The sequence below is a fragment of the Oncorhynchus gorbuscha genome, linkage group LG03, assembly GCF_021184085.1.
Source record: "Oncorhynchus gorbuscha isolate QuinsamMale2020 ecotype Even-year linkage group LG03, OgorEven_v1.0, whole genome shotgun sequence".
Classification (NCBI taxonomy): Eukaryota; Metazoa; Chordata; class Actinopteri; order Salmoniformes; family Salmonidae; genus Oncorhynchus; species Oncorhynchus gorbuscha.
This window is the reverse complement of record NC_060175.1, coordinates 62,998,750-63,017,724: the sequence shown is the minus strand read 5'-3', so window position 1 is coordinate 63,017,724 and position 18,975 is coordinate 62,998,750. Positions and strand designations below refer to the sequence as shown.

Below are 18,975 nucleotides of genomic sequence, written 5' to 3'. Positions count from 1 at the left end.
GTCAAAGAATGATCAATTTCCACAAAAATGACGGTCAAGATATGAGTCGATGTCTCCATGTTGCTAATGACTAGCACATAGCATTGGTGGTATAGTGGTGAGCATAGCTGCCTTCCAAGCAGTTGACCCGGGTTTGATTCCTGGCCAATGCAGAGCATGAAAAATTCATTAGTTTTAGGGCCTGGATGTCATTTCAAGTGTATTACATTTGAATCATTATCGTTGTTCGTGGCAGTTAGAATTGCTCCTACATTCTTCAGTTTATCTAAATTAATAAATGTTGTGCGACGTTGAACCAACAAGTGCATATCAAAATAGATTTGCAGTCCATCGCCAAAACCATTCAGCCATCCTTGTCCTGCGCCCAAGAGGTGATAGTTGGCATTCCGACCATTGGCCAAAGATCTGCCTGTCTGAGCTTGTTCAAGGATCTGCAAAAGGGCTCATCCAGGATTTGAACCCGGGACCTCTCGCACCCTAAGCGAGAATCATACCCCTAGACCAACGAGCCTTATGTCCAAAGTGTTTTTCTTTCTTTCTGCAGCAATGTCAGTGAAGATATCGATTGACGTGTCCACGGTGCTTGGAACGATTGAACATCATGTGAGTGTTTTGTGCTTTACTTGTGAGCATGACAGTCTTCCAAACTCTTGACCATGGTTCAGTTCAAATCTTCTGTAGTTCATCTGCTGTGTCTTTCACATTCTGTCTTCTTCAGTCGCGACTGCTAACTGATGACGAGTTTTTATAAATGAATATAGTGCAAAATGAGATCAAATCGTTTTTTAAGGAGAGATGAAAAAATAAGACTTCAAAAAGAATGGAACTCGTTTATTTTGAGTCAAATGACGCAAAGGTACGTGAATCAAAGTAAATTAATGTTGAAAATACCCATTCAAATAGATCAGTGTTCAACGAGAGAGATTGAGACTCAGCGTTTCCGTCTCCATCCTCCACAACTGCTTATGTTACCCCTCCATATCTGCAGTGAAAGATGGTGGACCGAGATCGTTTTTTGTCAAACTACGAGACATACCTATAATCGGTCTTCTCACTAAAACATCTCTAGCTTCCGAACCGTTTGACCTGCAATCGTATGACCACTCTCTGGAAAGGGGAGAGCCTCACGAACACGGTGGTATTCTCGATTTTTCTCTACATACCCCACAAGTGTCAGGAGACTCCTCTGAAGTCAGAACAGTCTATGTGCCAACTTCTGTTTGTAGAATCCAAAATCTTTGGGCTTCAAAGTAATGTGACCCCACTTGTCGCAATGTTCTCCGTTTTGCCCTACGTTCCCCACAAGTGTCACGGCCTAATTTGAAGGTAACCTGTACTGATTAAAATGATAGATGTTTTAACCAGGGACCTCTCGCAACCTAAGCAATAATCATACACCTAAACCAACAATCCTTTTGGTCAAAGAATGATCAATTTCCACAAAAATGACGGTCAAGATATGAGTCGATGTCTCCATGTTGCTAATGACTAGCACATAGCATTGGTGGTATAGTGGTGAGCATAGCTGCCTTCCAAGCAGTTGACCCGGGTTTGATTCCTGGCCAATGCAGAGCATGAAAAATTCATTAGTTTTAGGGCCTGGATGTCATTTCAAGTGTATTACATTTGAATCATTATCGTTGTTCGTGGCAGTTAGAATTGCTCCTACATTCTTCAGTTTATCTAAATTAATAAATGTTGTGCGACGTTGAACCAACAAGTGCATATCAAAATAGATTTGCAGTCCATCGCCAAAACCATTCAGCCATCCTTGTCCTGCGCCCAAGAGGTGATAGTTGGCATTCCGACCATTGGCCAAAGATCTGCCTGTCTGAGCTTGTTCAAGGATCTGCAAAAGGGCTCATCCAGGATTTGAACCCGGGACCTCTCGCACCCTAAGCGAGAATCATACCCCTAGACCAACGAGCCTTATGTCCAAAGTGTTTTTCTTTCTTTCTGCAGCAATGTCAGTGAAGATATCGATTGACGTGTCCACGGTGCTTGGAACGATTGAACATCATGTGAGTGTTTTGTGCTTTACTTGTGAGCATGACAGTCTTCCAAACTCTTGACCATGGTTCAGTTCAAATCTTCTGTAGTTCATCTGCTGTGTCTTTCACATTCTGTCTTCTTCAGTCGCGACTGCTAACTGATGACGAGTTTTTATAAATGAATATAGTGCAAAATGAGATCAAATCGTTTTTTAAGGAGAGATGAAAAAATAAGACTTCAAAAAGAATGGAACTCGTTTATTTTGAGTCAAATGACGCAAAGGTACGTGAATCAAAGTAAATTAATGTTGAAAATACCCATTCAAATAGATCAGTGTTCAACGAGAGAGATTGAGACTCAGCGTTTCCGTCTCCATCCTCCACAACTGCTTATGTTACCCCTCCATATCTGCAGTGAAAGATGGTGGACCGAGATCGTTTTTTGTCAAACTACGAGACATACCTATAATCGGTCTTCTCACTAAAACATCTCTAGCTTCCGAACCGTTTGACCTGCAATTTCGTATGACCACTCTCTGGAAAGGGGAGAGCCTCACGAACACGGTGGTATTCTCGATTTTTCTCTACATACCCCACAAGTGTCAGGAGACTCCTCTGAAGTCAGAACAGTCTATGTGCCAACTTCTGTTTGTAGAATCCAAAATCTTTGGGCTTCAAAGTAATGTGACCCCACTTGTCGCAATGTTCTCCGTTTTGCCCTACGTTCCCCACAAGTGTCACGGCCTAATTTGAAGGTAACCTGTACTGATTAAAATGATAGATGTTTTAACCAGGGACCTCTCGCAACCTAAGCAATAATCATACACCTAAACCAACAATCCTTTTGGTCAAAGAATGATCAATTTCCACAAAAATGACGGTCAAGATATGAGTCGATGTCTCCATGTTGCTAATGACTAGCACATAGCATTGGTGGTATAGTGGTGAGCATAGCTGCCTTCCAAGCAGTTGACCCGGGTTTGATTCCTGGCCAATGCAGAGCATGAAAAATTCATTAGTTTTAGGGCCTGGATGTCATTTCAAGTGTATTACATTTGAATCATTATCGTTGTTCGTGGCAGTTAGAATTGCTCCTACATTCTTCAGTTTATCTAAATTAATAAATGTTGTGCGACGTTGAACCAACAAGTGCATATCAAAATAGATTTGCAGTCCATCGCCAAAACCATTCAGCCATCCTTGTCCTGCGCCCAAGAGGTGATAGTTGGCATTCCGACCATTGGCCAAAGATCTGCCTGTCTGAGCTTGTTCAAGGATCTGCAAAAGGGCTCATCCAGGATTTGAACCCGGGACCTCTCGCACCCTAAGCGAGAATCATACCCCTAGACCAACGAGCCTTATGTCCAAAGTGTTTTTCTTTCTTTCTGCAGCAATGTCAGTGAAGATATTGATTGACGTGTCCACGGTGCTTGGAACGATTGAACATCATGTGAGTGTTTTGTGCTTTACTTGTGAGCATGACAGTCTTCCAAACTCTTGACCATGGTTCAGTTCAAATCTTCTGTAGTTCATCTGCTGTGTCTTTCACATTCTGTCTTCTTCAGTCGCGACTGCTAACTGATGACGAGTTTTTATAAATGAATATAGTGCAAAATGAGATCAAATCGTTTTTTAAGGAGAGATGAAAAAATAAGACTTCAAAAAGAATGGAACTCGTTTATTTTGAGTCAAATGACGCAAAGGTACGTGAATCAAAGTAAATTAATGTTGAAAATACCCATTCAAATAGATCAGTGTTCAACGAGAGAGATTGAGACTCAGCGTTTCCGTCTCCATCCTCCACAACTGCTTATGTTACCCCTCCATATCTGCAGTGAAAGATGGTGGACCGAGATCGTTTTTTGTCAAACTACGAGACATACCTATAATCGGTCTTCTCACTAAAACATCTCTAGCTTCCGAACCGTTTGACCTGCAATTTCGTATGACCACTCTCTGGAAAGGGGAGAGCCTCACGAACACGGTGGTATTCTCGATTTTTCTCTACATACCCCACAAGTGTCAGGAGACTCCTCTGAAGTCAGAACAGTCTATGTGCCAACTTCTGTTTGTAGAATCCAAAATCTTTGGGCTTCAAAGTAATGTGACCCCACTTGTCGCAATGTTCTCCGTTTTGCCCTACGTTCCCCACAAGTGTCACGGCCTAATTTGAAGGTAACCTGTACTGATTAAAATGATAGATGTTTTAACCAGGGACCTCTCGCAACCTAAGCAATAATCATACACCTAAACCAACAATCCTTTTGGTCAAAGAATGATCAATTTCCACAAAAATGACGGTCAAGATATGAGTCGATGTCTCCATGTTGCTAATGACTAGCACATAGCATTGGTGGTATAGTGGTGAGCATAGCTGCCTTCCAAGCAGTTGACCCGGGTTGATTCCTGGCCAATGCAGAGCATGAAAAATTCATTAGTTTTAGGGCCTGGATGTCATTTCAAGTGTATTACATTTGAATCATTATCGTTGTTCGTGGCAGTTAGAATTGCTCCTACATTCTTCAGTTTATCTAAATTAATAAATGTTGTGCGACGTTGAACCAACAAGTGCATATCAAAATAGATTTGCAGTCCATCGCCAAAACCATTCAGCCATCCTTGTCCTGCGCCCAAGAGGTGATAGTTGGCATTCCGACCATTGGCCAAAGATCTGCCTGTCTGAGCTTGTTCAAGGATCTGCAAAAGGGCTCATCCAGGATTTGAACCCGGGACCTCTCACACCCTAAGCGAGAATCATACCCCTAGACCAACGAGCCTTATGTCCAAAGTGTTTTTGTTTCTTTCTGCAGCAATGTCAGTGAAGATATCGATTGACGTGTCCACGGTGCTTGGAACGATTGAACATCATGTGAGTGTTTTGTGCTTTACTTGTGAGCATGACAGTCTTCCAAACTCTTGACCATGGTTCAGTTCAAATCTTCTGTAGTTCATCTGCTGTGTCTTTCACATTCTGTCTTCTTCAGTCGCGACTGCTAACTGATGACGAGTTTTTATAAATGAATATAGTGCAAAATGAGATCAAATCGTTTTTTAAGGAGAGATGAAAAAATAAGACTTCAAAAAGAATGGAACTCGTTTATTTTGAGTCAAATGACGCAAAGGTACGTGAATCAAAGTAAATTAATGTTGAAAATACCCATTCAAATAGATCAGTGTTCAACGAGAGAGATTGAGACTCAGCGTTTCCGTCTCCATCCTCCACAACTGCTTATGTTACCCCTCCATATCTGCAGTGAAAGATGGTGGACCGAGATCGTTTTTTGTCAAACTACGAGACATACCTATAATCGGTCTTCTCACTAAAACATCTCTAGCTTCCGAACCGTTTGACCTGCAATTTCGTATGACCACTCTCTGGAAAGGGGAGAGCCTCACGAACACGGTGGTATTCTCGATTTTTCTCTACATACCCCACAAGTGTCAGGAGACTCCTCTGAAGTCAGAACAGTCTATGTGCCAACTTCTGTTTGTAGAATCCAAAATCTTTGGGCTTCAAAGTAATGTGACCCCACTTGTCGCAATGTTCTCCGTTTTGCCCTACGTTCCCCACAAGTGTCACGGCCTAATTTGAAGGTAACCTGTACTGATTAAAATGATAGATGTTTTAACCAGGGACCTCTCGCAACCTAAGCAATAATCATACACCTAAACCAACAATCCTTTTGGTCAAAGAATGATCAATTTCCACAAAAATGACGGTCAAGATATGAGTCGATGTCTCCATGTTGCTAATGACTAGCACATAGCATTGGTGGTATAGTGGTGAGCATAGCTGCCTTCCAAGCAGTTGACCCGGGTTTGATTCCTGGCCAATGCAGAGCATGAAAAATTCATTAGTTTTAGGGCCTGGATGTCATTTCAAGTGTATTACATTTGAATCATTATCGTTGTTCGTGGCAGTTAGAATTGCTCCTACATTCTTCAGTTTATCTAAATTAATAAATGTTGTGCGACGTTGAACCAACAAGTGCATATCAAAATAGATTTGCAGTCCATCGCCAAAACCATTCAGCCATCCTTGTCCTGCGCCCAAGAGGTGATAGTTGGCATTCTGACCATTGGCCAAAGATCTGCCTGTCTGAGCTTGTTCAAGGATCTGCAAAAGGGCTCATCCAGGATTTGAACCCGGGACCTCTCACACCCTAAGCGAGAATCATACCCCTAGACCAACGAGCCTTATGTCCAAAGTGTTTTTGTTTCTTTCTGCAGCAATGTCAGTGAAGATATCGATTGACGTGTCCACGGTGCTTGGAACGATTGAACATCATGTGAGTGTTTTGTGCTTTACTTGTGAGCATGACAGTCTTCCAAACTCTTGACCATGGTTCAGTTCAAATCTTCTGTAGTTCATCTGCTGTGTCTTTCACATTCTGTCTTCTTCAGTCGCGACTGCTAACTGATGACGAGTTTTTATAAATGAATATAGTGCAAAATGAGATCAAATCGTTTTTTAAGGAGAGATGAAAAAATAAGACTTCAAAAAGAATGGAACTCGTTTATTTTGAGTCAAATGACGCAAAGGTACGTGAATCAAAGTAAATTAATGTTGAAAATACCCATTCAAATAGATCAGTGTTCAACGAGAGAGATTGAGACTCAGCGTTTCCGTCTCCATCCTCCACAACTGCTTATGTTACCCCTCCATATCTGCAGTGAAAGATGGTGGACCGAGATCGTTTTTTGTCAAACTACGAGACATACCTATAATCGGTCTTCTCACTAAAACATCTCTAGCTTCCGAACCGTTTGACCTGCAATTTCGTATGACCACTCTCTGGAAAGGGGAGAGCCTCACGAACACGGTGGTATTCTCGATTTTTCTCTACATACCCCACAAGTGTCAGGAGACTCCTCTGAAGTCAGAACAGTCTATGTGCCAACTTCTGTTTGTAGAATCCAAAATCTTTGGGCTTCAAAGTAATGTGACCCCACTTGTCGCAATGTTCTCCGTTTTGCCCTACGTTCCCCACAAGTGTCACGGCCTAATTTGAAGGTAACCTGTACTGATTAAAATGATAGATGTTTTAACCAGGGACCTCTCGCAACCTAAGCAATAATCATACACCTAAACCAACGATCCTTTTGGTCAAAGAATGATCAATTTCCACAAAAATGACGGTCAAGATATGAGTCGATGTCTCCATGTTGCTAATGACTAGCACATAGCATTGGTGGTATAGTGGTGAGCATAGCTACCTTCCAAGCAGTTGACCCGGGTTCGATTCCTGGCCAATGCAGAGCATGAAAAATTCATTAGTTTTAGGGCCTGGATGTCATTTCAAGTGTATTACATTTGAATCATTATCGTTGTTCGTGGCAGGTAGAATTGCTCCTACATTCTTCAGTTTATCTAAATTAATAAATGTTGTGCGACGTTGAACCAACAAGTGCATATCAAAATAGATTTGCAGTCCATCGCCAAAACCATTCAGCCATCCTTGTCCTGCGCCCAAGAGGTGATAGTTGGCATTCTGACCATTGGCCAAAGATCTGCCTGTCTGAGCTTGTTCAAGGATCTGCAAAAGGGCTCATCCAGGATTTGAACCCGGGACCTCTCGCACCCTAAGCGAGAATCATACCCCTAGACCAACGAGCCTTATGTCCAAAGTGTTTTTCTTTCTTTCTGCAGCAATGTCAGTGAAGATATCGATTGACGTGTCCACGGTGCTTGGAACGATTGAACATCATGTGAGTGTTTTGTGCTTTACTTGTGAGCATGACAGTCTTCCAAACTCTTGACCATGGTTCAGTTCAAATCTTCTGTAGTTCATCTGCTGTGTCTTTCACATTCTGTCTTCTTCAGTCGCGACTGCTAACTGATGACGAGTTTTTATAAATGAATATAGTGCAAAATGAGATCAAATCGTTTTTTAAGGAGAGATGAAAAAATAAGACTTCAAAAAGAATGGAACTCGTTTATTTTGAGTCAAATGACGCAAAGGTACGTGAATCAAAGTAAATTAATGTTGAAAATACCCATTCAAATAGATCAGTGTTCAACGAGAGAGATTGAGACTCAGCGTTTCCGTCTCCATCCTCCACAACTGCTTATGTTACCCCTCCATATCTGCAGTGAAAGATGGTGGACCGAGATCGTTTTTTGTCAAACTACGAGACATACCTATAATCGGTCTTCTCACTAAAACATCTCTAGCTTCCGAACCGTTTGACCTGCAATTTCTGTATGACCATTTCTGGAAAGGGGAGAGCCTGACCATTTTTCTCTACATACCCCACAAGTGTCAGGAGACTCCTCTGAAGTCAGAACAGTCTATGTGCCAACTCTATTTGTAGAATCCAAAATCTTTGGGCTTCAAAGTAATGTGACCCCACTTCTCGCAATTTTCTCGTTCCCCACAAGTGTCACGGCCTAATTTGAAGGTAACAAGTGTCAGGGGAGACTCCTCTGAAGTCAGAACAGTCTATGTTGTGCCAACTTCTGTTTGTAGAATCCAAAATCTTTGGGCTTCAAAGTAATGTGACCCCACTTTCAGTTTATCTAAATTGTTCTCCGTTTTGAACCCAAGTGCATATCAAAATAGATTTCCCCACAAGTGTCACGGCCTAATTTGAAGGTAACCTGTACTGATTAAAATGATAGATGTTTTAACCAGGGACCTCTCACACCCTAAGCGAGAATCATACCCCTAGACCAACGAGCCTTATGTCCAAAGTGTTTTTGTTTCTTTCTGCAGCAATGTCAGTGAAGATATCGATTGACGTGTCCACGGTGCTTGGAACGATTGAACATCATGTGAGTGTTTTGTGCTTTACTTGTGAGCATGACAGTCTTCCAAACTCTTGACCATGGTTCAGTTCAAATCTTCTGTAGTTCATCTGCTGTGTCTTTCACATTCTGTCTTCTTCAGTCGCGACTGCTAACTGATGACGAGTTTTTATAAATGAATATAGTGCAAAATGAGATCAAATCGTTTTTTAAGGAGAGATGAAAAAATAAGACTTCAAAAAGAATGGAACTCGTTTATTTTGAGTCAAATGACGCAAAGGTACGTGAATCAAAGTAAATTAATGTTGAAAATACCCATTCAAATAGATCAGTGTTCAACGAGAGAGATTGAGACTCAGCGTTTCCGTCTCCATCCTCCACAACTGCTTATGTTACCCCTCCATATCTGCAGTGAAAGATGGTGGACCGAGATCGTTTTTGTCAAACTACGAGACATACCTATAATCGGTCTTCTCACTAAAACATCTCTAGCTTCCGAACCGTTTGACCTGCAATTTCGTATGACCACTCTCTGGAAAGGGGAGAGCCTCACGAACACGGTGGTATTCTCGATTTTTCTCTACATACCCCACAAGTGTCAGGAGACTCCTCTGAAGTCAGAACAGTCTATGTGCCAACTTCTGTTTGTAGAATCCAAAATCTTTGGGCTTCAAAGTAATGTGACCCCACTTGTCGCAATGTTCTCCGTTTTGCCCTACGTTCCCCACAAGTGTCACGGCCTAATTTGAAGGTAACCTGTACTGATTAAAATGATAGATGTTTTAACCAGGGACCTCTCGCAACCTAAGCAATAATCATACACCTAAACCAACAATCCTTTTGGTCAAAGAATGATCAATTTCCACAAAAATGACGGTCAAGATATGAGTCGATGTCTCCATGTTGCTAATGACTAGCACATAGCATTGGTGGTATAGTGGTGAGCATAGCTGCCTTCCAAGCAGTTGACCCGGGTTTGATTCCTGGCCAATGCAGAGCATGAAAAATTCATTAGTTTTAGGGCCTGGATGTCATTTCAAGTGTATTACATTTGAATCATTATCGTTGTTCGTGGCAGTTAGAATTGCTCCTACATTCTTCAGTTTATCTAAATTAATAAATGTTGTGCGACGTTGAACCAACAAGTGCATATCAAAATAGATTTGCAGTCCATCGCCAAAACCATTCAGCCATCCTTGTCCTGCGCCCAAGAGGTGATAGTTGGCATTCCGACCATTGGCCAAAGATCTGCCTGTCTGAGCTTGTTCAAGGATCTGCAAAAGGGCTCATCCAGGATTTGAACCCGGGACCTCTCGCACCCTAAGCGAGAATCATACCCCTAGACCAACGAGCCTTATGTCCAAAGTGTTTTTCTTTCTTTCTGCAGCAATGTCAGTGAAGATATCGATTGACGTGTCCACGGTGCTTGGAACGATTGAACATCATGTGAGTGTTTTGTGCTTTACTTGTGAGCATGACAGTCTTCCAAACTCTTGACCATGGTTCAGTTCAAATCTTCTGTAGTTCATCTGCTGTGTCTTTCACATTCTGTCTTCTTCAGTCGCGACTGCTAACTGATGACGAGTTTTTATAAATGAATATAGTGCAAAATGAGATCAAATCGTTTTTTAAGGAGAGATGAAAAAATAAGACTTCAAAAAGAATGGAACTCGTTTATTTTGAGTCAAATGACGCAAAGGTACGTGAATCAAAGTAAATTAATGTTGAAAATACCCATTCAAATAGATCAGTGTTCAACGAGAGAGATTGAGACTCAGCGTTTCCGTCTCCATCCTCCACAACTGCTTATGTTACCCCTCCATATCTGCAGTGAAAGATGGTGGACCGAGATCGTTTTTTGTCAAACTACGAGACATACCTATAATCGGTCTTCTCACTAAAACATCTCTAGCTTCCGAACCGTTTGACCTGCAATTTCGTATGACCACTCTCTGGAAAGGGGAGAGCCTCACGAACACGGTGGTATTCTCGATTTTTCTCTACATACCCCACAAGTGTCAGGAGACTCCTCTGAAGTCAGAACAGTCTATGTGCCAACTTCTATTTGTAGAATCCAAAATCTTTGGGCTTCAAAGTAATGTGACCCCACTTGTCGCAATGTTCTCCGTTTTGCCCTACGTTCCCCACAAGTGTCACGGCCTAATTTGAAGGTAACCTGTACTGATTAAAATGATAGATGTTTTAACCAGGGACCTCTCGCAACCTAAGCAATAATCATACACCTAAACCAACAATCCTTTTGGTCAAAGAATGATCAATTTCCACAAAAATGACGGTCAAGATATGAGTCGATGTCTCCATGTTGCTAATGACTAGCACATAGCATTGGTGGTATAGTGGTGAGCATAGCTGCCTTCCAAGCAGTTGACCCGGGTTTGATTCCTGGCCAATGCAGAGCATGAAAAATTCATTAGTTTTAGGGCCTGGATGTCATTTCAAGTGTATTACATTTGAATCATTATCGTTGTTCGTGGCAGTTAGAATTGCTCCTACATTCTTCAGTTTATCTAAATTAATAAATGTTGTGCGACGTTGAACCAACAAGTGCATATCAAAATAGATTTGCAGTCCATCGCCAAAACCATTCAGCCATCCTTGTCCTGCGCCCAAGAGGTGATAGTTGGCATTCCGACCATTGGCCAAAGATCTGCCTGTCTGAGCTTGTTCAAGGATCTGCAAAAGGGCTCATCCGGGATTTGAACCCGGGACCTCTCGCACCCTAAGCGAGAATCATACCCCTAGACCAACGAGCCTTATGTCCAAAGTGTTTTTCTTTCTTTCTGCAGCAATGTCAGTGAAGATATCGATTGACGTGTCCACGGTGCTTGGAACGATTGAACATCATGTGAGTGTTTTGTGATTTGACAGTCTTCCAAACATGACAGTCTTCCAAACTCTTGACCGTTTGGTCAAAGAATGATATCTAGGCTATATGTGGACCGATTTAATCGAAAAAAAGACCCAATAGTGATTATGGGACATCTAGGAGTGCCAACAAAGAAGATGGTCAAAGGTAATGAATGTTTTATGTTTTATTTGTGCGGTTTGTGTAGCGCCGACTATGCTAATTATTTTGTTTACGTCCCCTGCGGGTCTTTTGGGGTGTTACATGCCATCAGATAATAGCTTCTCATGCTTTCGCCGAAAAGCATTTTAAAAATCTGACTTGTTGCCTGGATTCACAATGAGTGTAGCTTTAATTCAATACCCTGCATGTGTATTTTAATGAACGTTTGACTTTTAACTAATACTATTAGCATTTAGCGTAGCGCATTTGCATTTCCAGAGCTCTAGATGGGACGCCTGCGTGCCAGGTAGGAGCAAGTGGTTAATCAGCATGGCTACCACATCATTCTGCAGCGATATGCCATCCCATCTGGTTTGCACTTTGTGGGACAATAGTTCGTTTTCAACAGGACAATGACCCAACACACCTCCAGGCTGTGTGGGCTATTTGACCAAGAAGGAGAATGATAGAGGGCTGCATCAGATGACCTGGCCTCCGCAATCACTCAACCTCAACCCAATTGAGATGTTTTGGGATGAATTGAACCACAGAGTGAAGGACAATCAACCAACAAGTGCTCAGCATATGTGGGAACGCCTTCAAGGCTGTCAGAAAAGCATTCCAGGTGAAGCTGGTTGAGAGATTGCCGAGAGTGTGCAAAGCTGTCATCAAGGCAAAGGTTGGCTAGTTTGAAGAATCTCAAATATTTAATATATTTTTGTTTGTTTAACACTTTTTGGGTTACTACATGATTCCATATGTGTTATTTCATAGTGTTGATGTCTTCACTATTATTCTACGATGTACAAAATAGTACAAATAAAGAAAAACCCTTGAATGAGTGTCCAACCTTTTGACTGTTACTGTACATGCTCAGGCTCAGTCAATTTTGTTGAGAATCATTGATTTTGACAACATTTTTTCAGGACTGACACTGGACCATCCAGGAACACTCAACACCCCTTGAAAAGCAATTATGGTGTATATTTGGCATTAAAATGTGTGTAATTGTCCCACGGAAAAGTGCAACTATTCCAGGGTTAGGGTTTCAGAAGACTAAGTGGTCTAGCTTCAGTCCAGACTTAAATTGGTTTGGGTTTGAATATTGCTGTCTATCAAATTTACTGAGCTTGAGCAATTTTGACAAAATAAACATACATATGTTGCCCTAAGAGTTGTGTAAAGTTGGTAGAACACTATTCAAAATGATTCACAGCTGCAATGGCTACCAAAGGTGCTCTCACCAAGTATTAAGTCTAGAGTGTAAAAACATGTTTTTGGAACACTTCACATGACATTTCACACGTGAAAGCGTGTTTTTGGAAAACATCACATGACATTTCACATGCTAAATCACGTGAAAACGTGTTTTGGAAGACTTCACGTGGTTTTTGAAATATTTCACGTGACATTTCACATGTGAAACGGGTTTTTTGAACACCAAAACTTCACGTGACATTTAAAATGTGAAATCATGTTCACGTAAAATTTCCCATGTGACATAATCTGCAAACGTGTTTTTAGAACACTTCACATGAGATTTGTATTTTGTATTTATTATGGATCCCCATTAGCTGCTGCCAAAGCAGCCAAGGCAGCAGCTACTCTTCCTGGAGTCCAGCAATATTAAGGCAGATATACAATATAAAAAACATTACAACACAGTCTCAATAGATTTCACAACACATTACGTGTGTACCCTCAGTCCCCTAATCTACTACCAGTCATTTGTGAAAATGCTTGTGGAATGTCCTACCCTATAAGCATCAGTACTAAAGAAATTGGATGCAGTGTATCATGCAGCGTTGGCGCTCTGTTACTGGTGCAAACTTTTGTACACTTTGGTTGGCTGGGACTTCCTGAATTTTAGAAGGGCCAGACACTGGTTGATATTGGTTTATAAAGCTGTCTTATATAAACTTCCTAATTATCTTAACTCAAAAATCCAGTGGTAAAACAGTATTTATCAGACTCAGCCACAGGACATGCTAGTGCTAGATATTCCCCGGATTTACTCTGAGTTAGGCAAAACGGCATTTGAATATCATGCTCCACACTTATGGAATGAATTGCAGAGAGAACTCCAGTTAGATATTTTGGTGTCTGTAGACAGTTTAAATGTACATTACATTAACTCATTATAACATGTGATTGCTTTTTGTAATGTGTGTTTTTCTTATGTATGATGCAGTAGATGGTATAGAGTACGTATATACATATAGGAAATGTAGGGTATGTAAACATTATATAAGGTGGCATTGTTTAAAGTGGCTAGTGATACATTTATTACATCAATTTTTCATGATTAAAGTTTAGAGATGAGTCAGTATGTTGGCAGCAGCCACTCAATGTTAGTGATGGTCTGTCTGATAGTCTTGAGAGAGAAGCTGTTTGTCAGTCTCTCGGTCCCCGCTTTGATGCACCTGTACTGACATCACCTTCTGGATAATAGTGGGGTGAACAGGCAGTGGCTCGGGTGGTTGTTGTCCGTGAAGATCTTTTTGGCCTTCCTGTGACATCGGGTGGTGTAGGTGTCCTGGAGGGCAGGTAGTTTGCCCCCGGTGATGCGTTGTGCAGACCTCACTACCCTCTGGAGAGCCTTACGGTTGTGGGCGGAGCAGTTGCCGTACCAGGCGGTGATACAGTCCGACAGGATGCTCTCGATTGTGCATCTGTAAAAAAGTTTTTGGTGATAATCTGAATTTCTTCAGCCTCCTGAGGTTGAAGAGACACTGCTGCGCCTTCTTCACCGTGCTGTCTGTGTGGGTGGACCATTTAAGTTTGTCCGTGATGTGTATGCCGAGGAGCTTAACTTTCCACCTTCTCCACTACTGTCCAGTCGATGTGGATAGGGGGGTGCTCACTCTGCTGTTAACTGAAATCCACAATCATCTCCTTTGTTTTGTTGACGTTGAGTGTGAGGTTATTTTCCTGACACCACACTCCGAGGGCCCTCACCTCCTCCCTGTAGGCCGTCTCTTCATTGTTGGTAATCAAGCTTACCACTGTAGTGTCGTCTGCAAACATGATGATTGAGTTGGACATTTACATTTACATTTAAGTCATTTAGCAGACGCTCTTATCCAGAGCGACTTACAGGCGTGGATGGCCACTCAGTCATGGGTGAACAGGCGGTACAGGAGAGGGCTGAGAACGCACGGTTGTGGGACTCCAGTGTTGAGTATCAGCGGGGTGGATATGTTGTTTCCTACCCTCACCACCTGGGTGCGGCCCGTCAGGAAGTCCAGTACCCAGTTGCACAGGGCGGGGTCGAGACCCAGGGTCTCGAGCTTAATGACAAGTTTGGAGGGTACAATGGTGTTAAATGCTGAGCTGTAGTTGATGAAGAGCATTCTTACATAGGTATTCCTCTTGTCCAGATGGGTTAGGGCAGTGTGGTTGCGATTGCGTCGTCTGTGGACCTAATGGGGCGGTCAGCAAATTGGAGTGGGTCTAGGGTGTCGGGTAGGGTGGAGGTGATATGGTCCTTGACTAGTCTCTCAAAGCACTTCACGATGACGGAAGTGAGTGCTACGGGGCGATAGTCATTTAGCTCAGTTACCTTCGCTTTCTTGGGAACCGGAACAATGGTGGCCCTCTTGAAGCATGTGGGAACAGCAGACTGGGATAAGGATGGATTGAAAATGTCCGTAAACACACCAGCCAGCTGGTCTGAGCATGCTCTGAAGACACGGCTGGGGATGCCGTCTGGGCCGGCAGCCTTGCAAGGGTTAACACGTTTTAAAATGTTTTACTCACGTTGGCTGCAGTGAAGGAGAGCCCGCAGGTGTTGGTAGCGGGCCGTGTTAGTGGCACTGTGTTTTCCTCAAAGCAAGCAAAGACATTGTTTAGTTTGTCTTGGAGCAAGACATCGTGGTGCCGATGGGGCTGATTTTCCTTTTGTAGTCCGTGATTGGACTGTAGACCCTGCCACATACCTCTCGTGTCCGAGCCGTTGAATCGCGACTCTACTTTGTCTCTATACTGAAGCTTAGCTTGTTTGATTGCCTTGCGGAGGGAATAGCTACTCTGTTTGTATTCGGTCATGTTTCCGGTCATCTTGCCCTGATTAACCTCTCTAGGGGGTGTGGGATGCTAGCGTCCCACCTAGCCAACATCCAGTGAAATTGCAGAGCGCCAAATTCAAAAACAGAAGTAGTCATAAAAATTCATGAAACATACAAGTGTTATACATTAGTTTAAAGATGAACTTCTTAATCCAACCATGGTGTGAGATTTCAAAAAGACTTTACAGCGAAAGCAAACCATGCGATTATCTGAGCACAGCCCCCAGCAGACAAATCATTAAACAGTAACCAGCCAAGTAGACTAGTAACAAAAGTCAGAAATAGCGATAAAATGAATCACTTACCTTTGATCTTCATATGATTACACTCACAAAACTCCCAGTTACCCAATAAATGTTTGTTTGTTCAATCAAGTCCCTCTTCATATCCAAAAACCTCTGTTTTGTTAGCACATTCTTCTCAGTAATACTTTGGAACAAAGTGTGGTCACAACAGACATACGAAAAATCTAAAAAGTACCGTAAAAGTTCATAGAAACACGTCAAACGATATTTATCATCAATCATTATGTTGTTTTTGTCATAAATAATCAATCTTATTTCAACCGGACAAAGCTTGTCAATAGAAGATGAGAAACAAAAAATGTGGACCCTGGACTCGTGTCTGGAAATTTCCACTGTCCTCTCATTGAACATGCTGTTTCTCCCTCATTTTTCAGAGTAAAAGCCTGAAACAATGGCCACATGTTGAGGAAACAATCGAGATCGTGAACTGAGTCATAAGTCTGTGTGGTGGATTGGCTTTCAATGGAAAAAAACAGGCATTTCAATTTTCCTCAGGTTTTCACCTGCCATTTCAGTTCTGTTATACTCACATTATTTTAACAGTTTTGGAAACGTTGGAGTGTTTTCTATCCAAATCTAATTATATGCATATCCTTGCTTCTGGGCCTGAGTAGCAGGCAGGTTACTTTGGGCACACTTTTCATCCAAAATTCAGAATGCTGCCCCCTACCCTAGTGAGGTTAAAAGCAGTGGTTTGCGTTTTCAGTTTTGTGGGAATGCTGCCATCAATCCACAGTTTCTGGTTGGGGAATGTTTTAACCTCTTTTATCCCCCTACTTTGTGCAATTTCCGCCTGAAGACATAGCCAAATCTAACAGCCTGTAGCTCAGGCACAGAACCAAGGATATGCATATTCTTGGTACCATTTGAAAGAAAACATTCTGAAGTTTGTGTAAATGTGAATTGTATTGAATGTAGGAGAATATAACACAATAAAGCTGGTTTAGATAATACAATGAAAAAAACATACGTTTTTTATTGTTGTATCATCATCTTTAAAATGAACAAGATAAAACAAACATTCAGATAGGATGATGGAGACATTTTCAGTGAAAAATATAAGAGGGCACCATTACTTGTGCAAACTTCCAAAATGAGTGTGCAACATTTATCATGAAGTCACCCAGGTGTCCGACAAAAGTAGCCCAAATGTACCCAAGTGGCCAAATTGGTGAAGGTATACATTTTGAAACAAATAACTATATACAAAATACCAAAATGGTATTCTAACACACCCCCTCCCCAAAAGAAAATTGAGGAAAAATAAATAAAAGTAAAAAAATGGGAAAAAAATAATTATTGATTAAAAAAATATGAAAAAATATATATATATACATTTACAAAATAACATGGGTAACTATTTACACACTTTCAATATTTGGAAGACCCTCAGTCCTCAATCAAATCAAATCAATTTATATAGCCCCAGCCTAAAACCCCAAACAGCAAGCAATGCGCGTGTAGAAGCACGGTGGCTTGGAAAAACTCCCTAGAAAGGCAAAAACCTAGGAAGAAACCTAGAGGAACCAAGCTATGAGGGGTGGCCAGTCCTGTTCTGGCTGTGCCGGGTGGAGATCACAGTGGTTGTAGAGGGTGCAACAGAACAGCACCTCAAGAGTAAAAATGAACAGTTTAGGGTTCCATAGCTGCAGGCAGAACAGTTGAAACTGGAACAGCAGCAAGGCCAGGTGGACGGGGACAGCCAGGAGTCATCATGCCAGGTAGTCCTGACGCATGGTCCTAGGGCTCAGGTCCTCCGAGCGAGAGTAAGAGAGAAAGAGATAATTAGAAAGAGCATACTTAAATTCACAGAGGACACCGGATAAGACAGAAGAAGTACTCTAGATATAACAAACTGACCCTAGCCCCCCAACACAAACTACTGCAGCATAAATACTGGAGGCTGAGACAGGAGACACTGTGGCCCCATCCGATGAGACCCCCGGACAGGGCCAAACAGAAAGGATATAACCCCACCCACTTTGCCAAAGCTCTACACAATATTGTGCTGCTGATGCCAGGTTCCATAGCAGTCTCTTTCTGCTGTAAAGCATGTGGCGCAGGTGATGGGGGACTTAATTTTGCAAAGAACACAGCGATGCCCCCATGCTGTGCCCTTTTGTCCCTGAGGCACATCCATGCCTGCATAAACACATTTGGGCAGATGAACACCACTTGTGGCAGGAGCTGGATGAACCAGCTTCAGTGGGGGATGGAAACCTTGGCCCTGGGGGCTGCCATTCGGAGTCAGTGTCACTGTGAACGAAAATGTTCAGTTAGAATAGTTTCACATATGAGCCCTGTATCAACAGGTATAATAAACCGATATATATACAGTGGGGCAGAAAAAGTATTTAGTTAGCCACCAATTGTGCAAGTTCTCCCACTTAAAAATATGAGGCCTGTAATTTTCATCATAGGAACACTTCAACTATGACAGACAAAATGAGGAAAAAAATCCAGAAAATCAAATATTGTATACTGATAACAAGTTCAAACAGGTGCCATTAATACAGGTAACGAGTGGAGGACAGAGGAGCCTCTTACAGGTCTGTGAAAGCCAGAAATCTTGCTTGTTTGTAGGTGACCAAATACTTTTTTCCACCATAATTTGCAAATAAATTCATTAAAAATCCTACAATGGGATTTTCTGGATTTTTTCTTCTCATTTTGTCTGTGGTTTCACTGCAATCAACTGGTTTGTTTGTAACACAATCAAACCTGATGGGCCATTTCGCAGGACATATTGACTGAAAGAAACCAATTTGAAGACAACAAGTCATGACATCATTGTGCACCAATGAATTGCCCGCTGTTTTGTTGATTGTCTGTATTT

The 18,975-nt window shown here is 42.0% G+C and overlaps 15 non-coding genes across 15 annotated transcripts; 7 read left to right on the top strand and 8 right to left on the bottom strand.

Annotated features, from left to right (window-relative positions):
- Positions 1-80: 80 nt before the first annotated feature.
- trnag-ucc lies at positions 81-152 on the top strand. Its single transcript has one exon. It is a non-coding gene; the product is annotated as a tRNA-Gly (tRNA).
- A 287-nt stretch (positions 153-439) lies between these two features.
- On the bottom strand, positions 440-511 carry trnap-agg. The gene has a single exon. It is a non-coding gene; the product is annotated as a tRNA-Pro (tRNA).
- A 987-nt stretch (positions 512-1,498) lies between these two features.
- On the top strand, positions 1,499-1,570 carry trnag-ucc. The gene has a single exon. It is a non-coding gene; the product is annotated as a tRNA-Gly (tRNA).
- A 287-nt stretch (positions 1,571-1,857) lies between these two features.
- On the bottom strand, positions 1,858-1,929 carry trnap-agg. Its single transcript has one exon. It is a non-coding gene; the product is annotated as a tRNA-Pro (tRNA).
- A 989-nt stretch (positions 1,930-2,918) lies between these two features.
- On the top strand, positions 2,919-2,990 carry trnag-ucc. The gene has a single exon. It is a non-coding gene; the product is annotated as a tRNA-Gly (tRNA).
- Positions 2,991-3,277: 287 nt separating this feature from the next.
- trnap-agg lies at positions 3,278-3,349 on the bottom strand. Its single transcript has one exon. It is a non-coding gene; the product is annotated as a tRNA-Pro (tRNA).
- Positions 3,350-4,696: 1,347 nt separating this feature from the next.
- On the bottom strand, positions 4,697-4,768 carry trnap-agg. The gene has a single exon. It is a non-coding gene; the product is annotated as a tRNA-Pro (tRNA).
- Positions 4,769-5,757: 989 nt separating this feature from the next.
- On the top strand, positions 5,758-5,829 carry trnag-ucc. The gene has a single exon. It is a non-coding gene; the product is annotated as a tRNA-Gly (tRNA).
- A 287-nt stretch (positions 5,830-6,116) lies between these two features.
- trnap-agg lies at positions 6,117-6,188 on the bottom strand. Its single transcript has one exon. It is a non-coding gene; the product is annotated as a tRNA-Pro (tRNA).
- A 989-nt stretch (positions 6,189-7,177) lies between these two features.
- trnag-ucc lies at positions 7,178-7,249 on the top strand. Its single transcript has one exon. It is a non-coding gene; the product is annotated as a tRNA-Gly (tRNA).
- A 287-nt stretch (positions 7,250-7,536) lies between these two features.
- On the bottom strand, positions 7,537-7,608 carry trnap-agg. Its single transcript has one exon. It is a non-coding gene; the product is annotated as a tRNA-Pro (tRNA).
- A 2,054-nt stretch (positions 7,609-9,662) lies between these two features.
- trnag-ucc lies at positions 9,663-9,734 on the top strand. Its single transcript has one exon. It is a non-coding gene; the product is annotated as a tRNA-Gly (tRNA).
- Positions 9,735-10,021: 287 nt separating this feature from the next.
- On the bottom strand, positions 10,022-10,093 carry trnap-agg. The gene has a single exon. It is a non-coding gene; the product is annotated as a tRNA-Pro (tRNA).
- Positions 10,094-11,082: 989 nt separating this feature from the next.
- On the top strand, positions 11,083-11,154 carry trnag-ucc. Its single transcript has one exon. It is a non-coding gene; the product is annotated as a tRNA-Gly (tRNA).
- Positions 11,155-11,441: 287 nt separating this feature from the next.
- Positions 11,442-11,513, bottom strand: trnap-agg. The gene has a single exon. It is a non-coding gene; the product is annotated as a tRNA-Pro (tRNA).
- Positions 11,514-18,975: the final 7,462 nt, after the last annotated feature.